At 41.4% G+C, this 15,043-nt stretch overlaps 1 protein-coding gene across 1 annotated transcript in view; it reads right to left on the bottom strand.

The window, feature by feature from the left end:
- Window positions 1–2,647, bottom strand: part of LOC139374909 (spermine oxidase-like) — a 30,544-nt gene extending 27,897 nt beyond the window's left edge. The window contains exon 1 of the mRNA XM_071116128.1: window positions 2,498–2,647. The gene's annotated coding sequence lies outside the window, so the exon portion shown is untranslated. The remainder of the gene's footprint in view (window positions 1–2,497) is intronic.
- Window positions 2,648–15,043: the final 12,396 nt, after the last annotated feature.

The raw sequence follows: 15,043 nt of genomic DNA, 5'->3' as shown, positions 1-15,043 counted from the left end.
AACTGTTAGCGGGCCCTGGATTCCTTCAGTGATTCTGAAGAAAGATTACAAAAAAATCGGAAAGGAAAGGAAGTAACAGAAAAGCCTGCTCGTGACATATGCCTCTCCAAAGCTTTATTCCTGCATCCACATTTACTTGGGAAGCAATTGGTGATGCGTATGCAAGCACTACCATACATCACTGTGTAAAAATGGCATAACACGCAAACTCAGCCTTAAATTTCGGAATCACAGGAGAGCAAAAAGATATTGAACGTCCCAGAACAGTGTATTTACAGTGTTGCATATACAGTGAAGCTGCCTACTGTAGTCCTATTACAGTAGTACTATGATACTACTATACTTTACTACAAAACAGCTGTAAGATTGTTTAAGATCACAGAATGGGGTTGCTGTTTCACAGGTCACATACACGCTCTGTCACACTCACGCGTGCATGTGCACACCCACACAGACACACACCTCTTTCTCTCTCTCTCTCCTTGGACCTAGACATAGAGCCGCTGTGATTCTATTATCCCTGGCCGGTGAATGCACTCGCCACATGTCACCACTCCTCTCTCACCCGTCATGCCGCAGCATGCAGATTAATGGGGGGCTGGACCCGGGGTGAGGAACTCTACAGGGTGTGACCTAGAAACGAGCAACCTAGCCTACATTTGACTGACGTGGCTCGAGTTTGCTCTTTCCAGGGGCGGGCCAGGGCATAAAAGGGACTGTATAAAAACAATCAGTCTGCCTGTCATTTGTTGAGTTGTAAGGTCACCACAACACCCTTTTCCTTCCCAAATACCAGCCTTCCTAAAAAATAAATAAAAAAAAACACACACACCATTCCTCCATATGCTCTATGCACTTCAGTCCACTCCACAGCTGCTTTCATGCCATACCCGACAACCCTGGAACATCTCTGGTCTGGATCAAACCCCCTAGTGTGCCCTACGGTGCTTGCTAGTGTGGCAACATGACATCTCACTTCCTCAAAACCTCAGACATCAAAAAGGACAAGAGCCCTCTAGCCTTAGGGGCCCAGGCCCCGTGCCAGACAGGCCCCAGACATTCCACACCTCTCTCCCAGCTCCGGTGTTCCAGAGCTGGGATGTTAGGGCTAGGGGACGGCCTCTGGCTGGCAGTGCTAGAACGGATGCTTGGGTGTCATCCATTCTGGAGCCATATAAACAGGAGTGTGGTGCTCCTAGGACTAGAGTGGCAATGCCAAAGGTAAGCAGCAGTTAAACGGGTACCGCCCCGTCAGGGGAACAGGTTGGAATGCGCTCCTTCACGGCAGTATTCATTTGTGTACACCGTACCAAAACACTTTGCAACCGAAAACGCAAATGAGTGTTTCGTATTGGACAAATTCAGAGTATTCCCTCCCTATTTCAGTCTGTTTTCTTACATTTGGTGCCGAGTGAAGACCCAGGTTGCAATAAACTCATTCACAAGCAAAAAGGGCAGGGACAGGAAGGGAGATTATCAAGTCAGGTGGTGCACAATGGACAGTAGTGCCTTTTGAAAAGGTTGAAAACAAAGAGCGGTAATTCTGAATGGTGAAGATATGTGGATACCACCCGACAGCATGGAGTTCAGACAGATCATATTATTTACCTCACGTAATGATAATACTTCACTTGATTTCTAGAACAAGGCTATCACACCTTCAGGCAATGTGCATATGCTGGTAATTATTAATGCATAAACTAGTGGAATTTCGCAAGAACCGATGTGGTTATTTTTTGTCCATCTATTTTCTTATTCATTGGGTTACAGATAAGGGGCTGGGATTTAATCAAGTTACAATAGCATTGTAAAACAAGTCAATTGAATGAAATGATATTGCATCCCATTAATATTATATTCAATTCATTAAAAAATGAAGAGGGATAAATAATAAGGGCAAGATAGAGACGGAAAGAGAGAGAAAATGTCACTGAAATGATCTCAAGTTTATTTTGCTGACCACAGAGAAAGTAGCCTTGAGTTCCAGACAGGCTATGCACGGCTATGTGTATCTCATCCTCTGCCACGTAATAGTCAATGTGGCAACACAGACCACAGTTGGAAACAAAGAAGAACGACTAGTTATTTTCCTGTGAGATATCCTGATTCCCTGTAACCATTCAACCGGGAGACATATCGTGTCAAAACGGAATAGAAAATACAATATAATACACATTTTTACACAGAATGAAACTTAGGCTATAGCCATAATGCTTTGAAGAGCTAACCGCATAATTTCACAAAGCGATGTGAATAATGGAATTGCGATCATTTGCGTTAGATTTTATTGGCCTAATACAGCGGCACATAATTCAACATTTGGCATAAATAGACTTTGCCTACAACAAGTACACACCATAGCCTACTGACAGCTGCAGCTCAGCTGTTTACTTCTTTGCTGTCCACAATGTTGATGAATATTATAACCTGCGACAAATGGCGTTTCACATGTTTTACCTTCTACGAAACAAGCTTGATTTCAGGAGGCGCTCATTACCTGACTCCGTTAGTCTTCAGTTTTAAACGTGAGAATTCTCCTCTTTTCCTTTGTGTTTTCCTCGTACCCGGCTCCGCTTTGTATTTATATGTGCCTAGAAACCAGAAGCAGCCAGTTCCCTGTTGCCGCTGCCTCCCTGCTTAAAGGAGCAGTGCAAAAACGTGATTTAATTTATTATTATTATTTATGTATTTACATTTTATGGTATTTCCGCGCAATGAGATCGCAATAACATTCTGAAATTTGGGAAATTATGATAATGCACTGTTAGTTTAAGAGCTTTTGGAAAGGAAAAAAAACGCATAAAATGTCAACCTGTTCAGGTGGGATGGAGTTTTGGTCCTTGTTAATTGGGATCCTTAGGACTTCCCTTCCCTGACTGAAGCTGATATTTACAATGGTTACGGTAAGGGTTAAGGTTAGGGTTGGGTAAGGGTTATGGTTAAGGTTATGGTTATGGTTAAGGTATGGGTTAAGGTATGGGTTAAGGTTAAAGTTAGGGTACGGATGTCCCAAGAATCTCGGATAGCACTGATCATGGAGTTTTTGGCCTAGACGATGACATCACAACCTGAATATTCTGACCAATCACATCTTTTATTTGTATAATATGTATCCTCTTACTTTGAAGTGGTATGTGGCTATGCTCTAGACTAGTCCAGACAATCATATCCGCCAATCAGGGCTGTGTATGTAAATATATTTGCAACTGCATCAACACACCCACACGATCAGACTAAGAATTTCAATGGCAATTGAAATATATTTGGAGTTATTTTCATTAAAATAAACACACACAGTGATTTATTAGACATACAGTGATGATTAATTTTTTTTTTTTTAAAGACTGCATTGGGTCTTAATTAATATGAGCAACCCTGACCTGCCCAACCAACAGTGCCTGAGGTGAGTGCCCACAATGGCTAACTGAGAAAGGATCATTTGAGACACCACAAATTGTAATTGTATATTGGCCAAAAGCTGAGCTATTCACGTGCCAGACTCTAGGGAAAAGTGTTCAAGAGAAAAGGAGAAAAAAAACAGGAAAAAAAGGTTGTTTTATAGAAGGCCTACAGTAAATTAACTCTGCAGGTGCTGGTTTACGATGTAAAAATGCTCAACTAAACTACAACCAGGGCTAGAGTTATAAAATTCTAAACTTCCCTAAAATTCCCAGTTTAAAAAAAAAAACCTGGTTGGAAGAACCCTGGAATTAAATTAAAAACGAATCAAATTTTACTCGTCACATACAGATGTTTGCAGATGTTTGCAGAAGACACCTCTTTTCATGACATAGACTGACCAGATGAATCCAGGTGAAAGAAAGATTTAGAAGCCTTGGGGGGTGCAACTCAATATTAGGAAGGTGTTCCTAATGTTTGGTATACTCAGTATATATATGTATATATATATATATATATATATATATATATATATATATACCAGCCAGTTTATTAGGCACACCCACCGGGTCGGACCCCCCTTTGTCTCCAGAAAAGTCTGAATTATTTGGTGCATGGATTCTACAAGTCGGAAACATTCCACAGGGATGATAGTCCATGCTGACGCGATGGTATCATGCAGTTGCTGCAGATTGGATGGCGGTACACCACCACCAGCAGCCTGTACTGTTGACACCAGGCAGGATGGGTCCATGTCGCTTCGGTCACTTCTTTTGCCAATTCTAACGTTCAATCAAACAGTAACTGAATGCCTCATAAACTACATGGCCCAAAGTATGTGGACACCTGCTCGTCGAACATCTCATTCCAAACTCATGGGCATTAATATGGAGTTATTCCCCCTTTTGCTGCGATAACAGCATCCACTCTTCTGGGAAGGCTTCCACTAGATGTTGGAACATTGCTGCAGGGACTTGCTTTCATTTAGGCACATGAGCATTAGTGAGGTCGGGCACTGATGTTGGGCGATTAGGCCTGGCTCGCAGTCGGCATTCCAATTCATCTCAAAGGTGTTTGATGGGGTTAAGGTCAGGGCTTTGTGCAGGCCAGTCAAGTTCTTCCACACCGATCTCAACAAATAATTTCTGTATGGACCTCACTTTGTGCACGGGGGAATTGTCATGCTGAAACAGGAAAGGGCCTTCCCCAAACTATTGCCACAAAGTTGGAAGCACAGAATCGTCTAGAATGTAAATGTATACTGTAAAGTTAAGATTCCCCTTCACTGGAACTAAGGGGCTTAGCCCAAACCATGAAAAACAGCCCTAGACCATTATTCCTCCACCACCACACTTTACGGTTGGCACATTCGGGAAGGTGGTGTTGTCCTGGCAACTGCCAAACCCAAGATCATCACTGCAAAGAACGCATTTCTACTGCTCCAGAGTCCAATGGCGGCTAGCTTTACACCACTCCAGACAACACTTGGCATTGTGCATGGTGATCTTAGGCTTGTGAAGCTCCCAACAAACAGTTATTGTGCTGATGTTGTTTCTAGAGGCAGTTTGGAACTCAGTAGTAAGTGTTGCAACTGAGGACAGATGATTTTTACACGGCGGTCCCGTTTTGTGAGCTTGTGTAGCCTACCACTTTGCAGCTAAGCTGTTGTTGCTCCTAGATGTTTCCACTTCACAATAACAGCACTTACAGTAGACCGGGGCAGCTCTAACATGGCATAAATTTGACAAACTGACTTGTTGGAAAGGTGATATCTTTTGACGGAGCCTGGTTGTAAGTCACTGAGCTCTTTAGTACGGGCCATTCTAGTGCCAATGTTTGTCTCTGGAGATTGCATGGCTGTCTGCTCGATTGTATACACCTGTCAGCAACGGGTGTGGCTGAAATAGCCGAATACACTAATTTCAAGGTGTCGCCACATACTTTTGGCCATGTAGTGTGTAAATATACACATTTTTTAAATAAAAACAAATAACCTTTATTTAACTAGGCAAGCCAGTTACAAATTATTATATACAGTATAATGACGGCCTAGCAACAGTGGGTTAACTGCCTTGTTCAGGGGCAGAATGACAGATTTTTACCTTGTCAGCTCGGGGATTCGATCTAGCAATCTTTTGGTTACTGGCTCAAAACTCCAACCACTAGGCTACCTGCCCGAATATATACATACACTACTGTTCAAAAGTTTGGGGTCACTTAGAAATGTCCATGTTTTTGAAAGAAAAGCACATTTTTTGTCCATTAAATAACGTCAAATTTATCAGAAATACAGTGTAGACATTGTTATTGATGTAAATGACTATTGTATCTGTAAAAAGCATGTTTTTTAATGGAATATCTACATAGGCGTACAGAGGCCCATTATCAGCAACCATCACTCCTGTGTTCCAGGCAGGCCCAGGGTCAGGCCAGGCCAGGCAGAGGTCGGTAATCCAGAGCAAGGGCAAAGGCACAGGATGGTTGGCAGCCTCAGAGTCAAGACAGGTAATGGTCAAAACCAGGAGGACGAGAAAAAGACAGACTGAGGAAAAGCAGGAGCTGAGACAAAACGCTGGTTGACTTGAACGAACAAGCCGAACTGACACAGACAGACAGAAAACACAGGTATAAATACCCAGGGGATACGTGGAGAAGATGGGCGACGCCTGGTGGGGAGACAAGCACAAGGACAGATGAAACAGATCAGGGCGTGACACCAGGGACTGAATGTTAGAGAGTAATATACTCAGAAGAGGTGGATGGTACGCACGCCTCCTGAGTCTGACTAGGAGCCCACTCCTTCTTTCTCTTCTCTGGCATCGGGCTTTTTGGTTCAGCCCCCGGGATGAATGGAACTGACTCTGGGTGTTCAAACAAAGGATCCAATTCAGGGTTATCGCATTTCTGGTTGAAATGCCAATCTAATATGCAAAGGTTATTTTTGGCTGTGGGTAATGATGCAAGCAACGTTCTGAGCAAATAATGTAAGAAATAACACAAAAACAACAAAAAACATTTTTAATAAATAATGCAAAGTTGGCTAGAAGCTAGAAACAGGGTCGCCATGTCTGCTGACGCCATCCTGTGTGTGTAAGCAGGAAATCCAGCATCCAACAAGGATTTCAGGAAACCTGGGAATTTTTGGGAAAGTTACTGACATTTTTCAACCTGAGTTGGAGTGAATTCCATTTTCAATTCAGTCAATTCAGGGGGAAACTGAAATTCCTATTTCATGTTTTACTTATAGAGAAGCATTGTGGGAAATAATAATTGGATTCTCTGTTGACTTCTTGAACTGCATTGAAAAGGAATTGTACCCAACCTTGATAATAACCAAATGTTTTTGTAGACATCTCAAAACGACAACCATTGTAGTACGGTGTACTGTTGAAATATGCGTTCTCAGTGTGTTCAGCAACCATCATGGCCAAACTATAAACTGTCTGTTCCTACAAATAGGTCTTTGTCAGAGTTTGTCGGAGAGTAAGAGTGGGCAGTTGGCAAAAGCAAAGCCCTTTCATTGCATATACCCACAAATATCCATCAGTGGGTGCTCCAGGGGCCCGAGAACTAATCTGCCTTTTGTTTCCAGAAGGTCATTAATAGCCCATGCACAGTCCTGCAATCAGTTAAACCTTTTAGTATTAGTTGATTAAAGAGTATCTTCAACCCTCCCATCAGAGAGCACTAGACTAGAAGATAGAAGGGATGTGAGGACAGCTACACTCCCCTACGTATGTCACGTTCTGACCATAGTTCTTTTGTGTTTTCCTTGTTTTAGTGTTGGTCAGGACGTGAGCTGGGTGGGCATTCTATGTTGTATGTCTAGTTTGTCTATTTCTATGTTTGGCCTGATATGGTTCTCAATCAGAGGCAGGTGTTAGCCATTGTCTCTGATTGGGAACCATATTTAGGTAGCCTGTTTTGTGTTGGGTTTTGTGGGTGGTTGTTTCCTGTGTCAGTGTTTGTGCCACACGGGACTGGTTTTGGTTTGTCACTTTGTTTATGTTCAGTTTTTTGCATTAAAAACCATGGACACTTACCACGCCGCATATTGGTCCTCTGATCCTTCTCGCCTCTCCTCTTCAGAAGAAGAGGAGGAAATCCCTTACAACGTATCTATTTGGTGAAGCATATTTTTTTTTAGATTTGGCTCTATACTCCCGCATTTTGGATTGTTTCATGAGGTGACAGTACAGAATGTCACCTTTCATTTGGGGGTATTTTCAGACATCTCTGTTTTACCGTTTAAAGAAATGAAAGCACCTCATGTCTCTAGTCCCCCCATTTGAAGAAATTATTTTTTCCAGAAGTATTTGGACAAATTCACTTTTATTAAAGTAGTAAAAAAAATTTTTGGGGGGTCCCATACTCCTGGTACGCAATGATTCCATCAAGTTTTTTACTCCATGATGCATTTGCAGTTTGTTTTGGTTGTGATTATGGTTCAGATTATGTTTTGCCCAGTAGTAACTGAACGGTGAATGATGTATTGTGTCATTTTGGAGTCACATTTATTGTAAATAAGAACTGATTATGTTTCTGAACACTTCTACATTAATGTGGATGCTACCATGATTATGGATAATCATGAATTAATCCTGAATAATAATGAGTGAGAAAGCTACAGAGGAACAAAGGTCATACCCCCCCAAAAATCCTAAACTCCACTGTTATTGGTAATGTTGAGAGGTTAGCATGTCTTGTGGGTATGATCTTTGTTCCTCTTTAACTTTCTCACTCATCATTATTCACGATTCCTTCATGATTATACTGTATGGAATCATGGTAGCATCCACGTTAAGGTAAAAGTGTTCAGAAACATATTCTATTGTTATTTACAATAAAAGTGACTCCAGAAATACTTATGACACCTTCAATTGGGAGGACTAGATACAGTACATACAGTGCTTTCATTTCTAAACGGTAAAGCAGATAGGTATGAAAATACTCTCAAACAAAGGGTACCCTCAAAAACCCTCAAATAGAGGTGACATTCTGTACTGTCGCCTCATATAAAACAGTTTCTCTCAAATCCAAAATGCTTGAGTGTAGGCTAGGGACAAATTACATTTTAGCTTCACGCTCCAAATAAATACAGTACAGTACAGTACAATACAGTACACAGGGTGAGTGTACATCTCTCCTTTAGCTCTCCAACACCTGTTTACAATGAGGGGCCTTTGTGTTACAGGGTCTTCTACATGAGCATCACTGGAAACCAGTCCTTTTGTGTTCACAACTTTCCACGGACACCCCTCAGGCAGTAGGGGAGTTGTTTGTTTTGGTGTGCCCTGTGCATACTGACCCTTTAACAACTGGTTTCCTCTGCAGGTTCCTGGAAACAGCCCTTAGCTGTGGTATATTGGCCATATACCACAAACCCTCGAGGTGCCTTATTGCTATATAAAATGGATTACCAACACATTAAACCAATTAATTACATATTTTGATTTCAATATAGTCAATTCAGGCGGAAACCTGACATTCCTATTCCACTGTTTTCCTATAGAGAAGCATTGCAGAAAATGAGGGATTAGATTTTCTGATTACTTCTTGAATTTACTTAATTAAAAAGGAATTGTCCTCAACCCTGATAATAGTAACCCAATGCTTTTGAAGATTTCCTAAAATAACAACATTGTAGCATGGTGTACTGTTGAAATACTGTATGTGTTCTCATTTTGTTCAGCATTCATCATGGCCAAAAAAGAGTTGATTTGTGGTTAACAGGTGTGTGTGGGTGTGTGTGTGGACATGTTTAGCTATACTTTTACCAACTGGGGGACCTTTTGTTAGTCCCAACAAGGTCAAATGCTATTTCTAGGTTGTTTAGGGTTAAGGTCGAATTAGGGTTAGGTTTGGGGTTAAGGTTAGGGTTATGTTTAGGGCTTGTGTGTGTGTGTGTGTGTGTGTGTGTGTGTGTGTGTGTGTGTGTGTGTGTGTGTGTGTGTGTGTGTGTGTGTGTGTGTGTGTGTGTGTGTGTGTGTGTGTGTGTGTGTGTGTGTGTGTGTGTGTGTGTCTGAGAATGAGAAGAAATCTCCACTCTGGGGCCTTCAGGCAGTAGGGGACGTGCCCTGTGCTAATAGATCCTTTAACATGTCTAAAGGCCCCTTCTTCCAATTGTTTTGTCTGCAGGTCTTAGCGCATAAATCAACAGGGAGACTTGGGGGGAAACTCAAATCAGAGGGTGAACTTCCATGGAAACGTCATCAGCATTTGTCTGAGAATTAGCCAATAATCAGTGGGCTTCATCCAACAGGACCCTCAGGTCGACTCCCATCCTGCCCTGGTTTTGTCACTTTGTTCAGAGTTTATCATAGAATGGAGACATTTTTATTTAAAGGGGTAGTATTCATCACAGGTATGACAGTTGAGTTCCTTTGTGTTCATATCGAAAAGGAGCACGTGCAGACAGGCTGACTGTGAGCAGAGAATGTTTTTTTTCATTGTTTATTTTGAAAAGCAAATTTTGAACATTGAAAACTATAACGGGGCTTGGGGAGTGTCAGTCATTCACGTGCTATATCACTCTCTTTTCCTCTTTCTTCCTTTCCTTTTCCTCTTTCGTCCTCTTCTTCAATCTTTTTCCTCTCTGTTTATTTCTCTCTCATCATGGCCTCTGATTATGGAGATGTTTCAGCCTCCGAGCAGAAACTAACGACACTTCTCCTACAGCTTTTTGTCTTGTTACTTGTGATCTATTGTCATTCTGTGTACCTCTGTTCGCGTGTCTGCGCAAACTGCAGAGATCAGAACGCAGGCGTTGAAACAGTCCACCAACACCCACAGAAATAGCTCATAGGAGCCAAAAAAAGCAGATCTAGGAGCTGCATATGCAATTGTGTTCGATAAAGTGAATTTGTGCAGCTTGTAACAAACAACGATCACTATTAGACAAGAAAATTGAAATGTCTGGGATGAAAATGAATGATATGAACCTGTTTTGTTCTTCTCGGATGACATTCGTCAGAACACTGGATACGTTCAGAGGGACAATTTAATTTCAAAAAGGTACAATCTGTGAGAATTGAATATTTCTTCAAATGTAATGTGACAGCCAAGTGTGCTATTATCAAATGAGACGATTCGTTTCTGAAGATAATCATTTGCACAATTTTTTTAACAAAGGCTTCAATAAAAAAATCATATTATTGAAAATTGTCTCGGTACAAGTTGGCAGATGGGTTTTTTCACAAGGGGCTGAAGGTGGACTGTACTATCCCCTTGTCTGTGTACCAATAGACCAAAAGAAATGAACCAGAAATAACAATCACACAATGTGGTCAGAAATGACAGATGCTGTTTCTTGAACAAAATCTGCACAAAAGCACTGTGTCGGAACACTTATCCCCTTGTATGGCTCCATTTGAGTGGTTGGCCACTGAGTTTTCTTAAAAGAGTGTGTACATGCACTGGGTTTTGTAAAGGTCAAGTGTGTTTCATGGGGTAGTTTGGGAGGAAAGGGAACAACATGACGACCACATGACAAGTCCCCTGTAGCTCTGGAAGAAGAAAGGGGTAGTGGGCAGTGGTGACAGGGGGCACAGATTGTCAAACAAGGCTGACAGAGGAGAGTCCAAAAGCTGTGGTTTTTAACACACACACGCACGCACACGCACGCACGCACGCACGCACACACACACACACACACACACACACACACACACACACACACACACACACACACACACGCCAGCTAAATCTGAACTCTAAATAAATCCTTTGGTTTATTCAGGGTCATGTGATGAAAGTAGACCCTCTGGTCAGGCTTTAGAGGGAAACAAAAAGATTTACTTGTACATTCCAGACATTCAGACTTTCACACAGCTTTCATTTTCATGCCTGTACTTATGCCCCAAGCATAGCTGAGTATAATCATAGCTCATTGTGTCCTATTTATAGCCATAAACCATGGCAGTTTTAAAATATCCTTGTTTCACATCAGCAAAACTTGAATGATTTCTATATCATTACCCACCCTTGTGCTATGACGCTGCTAAAATGTGTAGTTAGGAACTTAACCACACTTACGTTGTCATTCCTTTAACCAGTATAATTGACTTAAATGCCATTTTTAGAGCCAAAGATTTTAGAGCCAAACCTGAAATAAGTGTTTCCCCCATTGTACTGAAATTATCCAAATTCTCACAGCATCTACATAAGAATATTATACATGCCATTTATCAGACGTTTTTTTCCAAAGCAAATTACAGTCATGTGTGCATACATTTTACGTATGGGTAAAAACACTACCCTGGTGTTACAAGCGCCATGCTCTACCAACTGAGCTACAAAGGACTGTTGAAACTCTTCCATTTCTGTGGTAAAACGTTCTGTTAAAGAGTCAATGTGTGATTGAAAGTACATTTTTGACTTTTTATATTCATGTTATAGTATATAACCAGTGACACCAAGTCCAGGGGAAAAAAAACATAAACTGTTGCTTATCTCTTGAAAATACAGTACTTGTAGATACTGGCAGAATAGGAAGATAGGAGGATAACGACATGCGAGTAACTAGGACATCATGTTCCTGCATTCAAATAGTGAAGCTACAGTGAAGGGAAATGTAGCGGTTCCATCACGCCACATCAGCAGGAAAGCACATTGTCATATCTACATTTTTTCCATGGTCTGTTTAAAGGGACACTTCATCACTTTTTAACCTCATTACCTCCAGCACCAAACCAGTGCCTACCTATTTATATACAGTCTATCGTTCAACTTGTGTGTGTCACGGGCGCAAAGACAGTGAAAAGCTTCACTTGCAAGTCCTACCCAACAGTGCGGTATTTAACATCAAAAAAGTATAATTAATCATCTTAAATAAATACAAAAACATGAGAAAAAATAAATAAGAAAGGAAGCTACAGTATATACAGGGTAAGTGCCAGTACCAAATGTAAAATGTGCAGGGATACTGGAGAATGTACAGTGCCTTGCGAAAGTATTCGGCCCCCTTGAACTTTGACCTTTTGACACATTTCAGGCTTCAAACATAAAGATATAAAACTGTATTTTTTTGTGAATAATCAACAACAAGTGGGACACAATCATGAAGTGGAACGACATTTATTGGATATTTCAAACTTTTTTAACAAATCAAAAACTGAAAAATTGGGCGTGCAAAATTATTCAGCCCCTTTACTTTCAGTGCAGCAAACTCTCTCCAGAAGTTCAGTGAGGATCTCTGAATGATCCAATGTTGACCTAAATGACTAATGATGATAAATACAATCCACCTGTGTGTAATCAAGTCTCCGTATAAATGCACCTGCACTGTGATAGTCTCAGAGGTCCGTTAAAAGCGCAGAGAGCATCATGAAGAACAAGGAACACACCAGGCAGGTCCGAGATACTGTTGTGAAGAAGTTTAAAGCCGGATTTGGATACAAAAATATTTCCCAAGCTTTAAACATCCCAAGGAGCACTGTGCAAGCGATAATATTGAAATGGAAGGAGTATCAGACCACTGCAAATCTACCAAGACCTGGCCGTCCCTCTAAACTTTCAGCTCATACAAGGAGAAGACTGATCAGAGATGCAGCCAAGAGGCCCATGATCACTCTGGATGAACTGCAGAGATCTACAGCTGAGGTGGGAGACTCTGTCCATAGGACAACAATCAGTCGTATATTGCACAAATCTGGCCTTTATGGAAGAGTGGCAAGAAGAAAGCCATTTCTTAAAGATATCCATAAAAAGTGTCGTTTAAAGTTTGCCACAAGCCACCTGGGAGACACACCAAACATGTGGAAGAAGGTGCTCTGGTCAGATGAAACCAAAATTGAACTTTTTGGCAACAATGCAAAACGTTATGTTTGGCGTAAAAGCAACACAGCTCATCACCCTGAACACACCATACCCACTGTCAAACATGGTGGTGGCAGCATCATGGTTTGGGCCTGCTTTTCTTCAGCAGGGACAGGGAAGATGGTTAAAATTGATGGGAAGATGGATGGAGCCAAATACAGGACCATTCTGGAAGAAAACCTGATGGAGTCTGCAAAAGACCTGAGACTGGGACGGAGATTTGTCTTCCAACAAGACAATGATCCAAAACATAAAGCAAAATCTACAATGGAATGGTTCAAAAATAAACATATCCAGGTGTTAGAATGGCCAAGTCAAAGTCCAGACCTGAATCCAATCGAGAATCTGTGGAAAGAACTGAAAACTGCTGTTCACAAATGCTCTCCATCCAACCTCACTGAGCTCGAGCTGTTTTGCAAGGAGGAATGGGAAAAAATTCAGTCTCTCGATGTGCAAAACTGATAGAGACATACCCCAAGCGACTTACAGCTGTAATCGCAGCAAAAGGTGGCGCTACAAAGTATTAACTTAAGGGGGCTGAATAATTTTGCACGCCCAATTTTTCAGTTTTTGATTTGTTAAAAAAGTTTGAAATATCCAATAAATGTCGTTCCACTTCATGATTGTGTCCCACTTGTTGTTGATTCTTCACAAAAAAATACAGTTTTATATCGTTATGTTTGAAGCCTGAAATGTGGCAAAAGGTCGCAAAGTTCAAGGGGGCCGAATACTTTCGCAAGGCACTGTATATATGTTTCATGTAGGCATAGATTAGGAGAAAGTGACTGGTAGCAGGATAAATAATAATAACAACAATAATAATAATAGTAAATAGTATGGCAGCAGCATAAGTGGTGGGTGGGCGGGTGGGTGGGTGCGTGGTAGTGAGTGGGTGGGTGGGTGGGTGGGTGCGTGGTGGTGAGTGGGTGTATGTAAGTGTATATGTGCGTGTGTGTTAAATCAAATCAAAAGTTATTTGTCACATACACGGGTTTAGCAGATGTCATTGCGGGTGTAGCGAAATGCTTTATGCTTCTAGCTCCAACAGTGCAGTAATATCTAACAATTTCACAAAAATGCACACAAATCTAAAGTAAAGGAATGGCATTAAGAAAATATAAATATTTGGACGAGCAATGTCAGAGCGGCATAGACTAAGATACAGTAGAATAGGATATAATGCAGTATATGCATATGAGATGAGTAATGCAAAATATGTAAACATTAATGAAGCGACTTGCGTTCCATTATTAAAGTGGACAGTGATTTTGAGTCTATGTATATAGGGGCAGAAGCCTCTAATGTGCTAGTGATGGCTATTTTAACAGTCTGATGGGCCTTGAGATAGAAGCCAGTGTGAGTGTGAGTGTGTGTGCAAGAATGTCAGTGTAGGTGTGATTGGCAGATATGCATGTAAACAGGCCTGAAATGCGACTGGTAGCAGGAATATATATATATACTTATGGTAATATACTAATGGTATTAACAGGAGTAACAGTGACCAGTAGTAGGATAAATAGATAGATACTAATGGTAATCACAATCAATAATCAATGAACAGCAGCATAGTGGCAGTAATAAGTCAATAATAATTTTAGCAGCAGCGTAGATGTGTCGGGAAGCAGCAGTTGTTAGCCATTCAACAGTCATATGGCCAGGGGATAGAAGCGGTTTAGGAGTCTGTTGATCTGAGCCTTGATGCACCGGTACCACCTGCCAGTAGGGAGCATGGAGAACAGTCCATGTCTCGGTGGCTGGAATCTTTGGCAATTTTTGGGGCCTTTCTCAGACATGTACGTCCTGGATGGCTGGGAGATCACACCCATGC

This window comes from Oncorhynchus clarkii, chromosome 19 (assembly GCF_045791955.1).
Source record: "Oncorhynchus clarkii lewisi isolate Uvic-CL-2024 chromosome 19, UVic_Ocla_1.0, whole genome shotgun sequence".
NCBI classification, from domain to species: Eukaryota; Metazoa; Chordata; class Actinopteri; order Salmoniformes; family Salmonidae; genus Oncorhynchus; species Oncorhynchus clarkii.
Note: the sequence above shows the minus strand (reverse complement) of the source record. Positions and strands in the feature narration are given on the sequence as shown.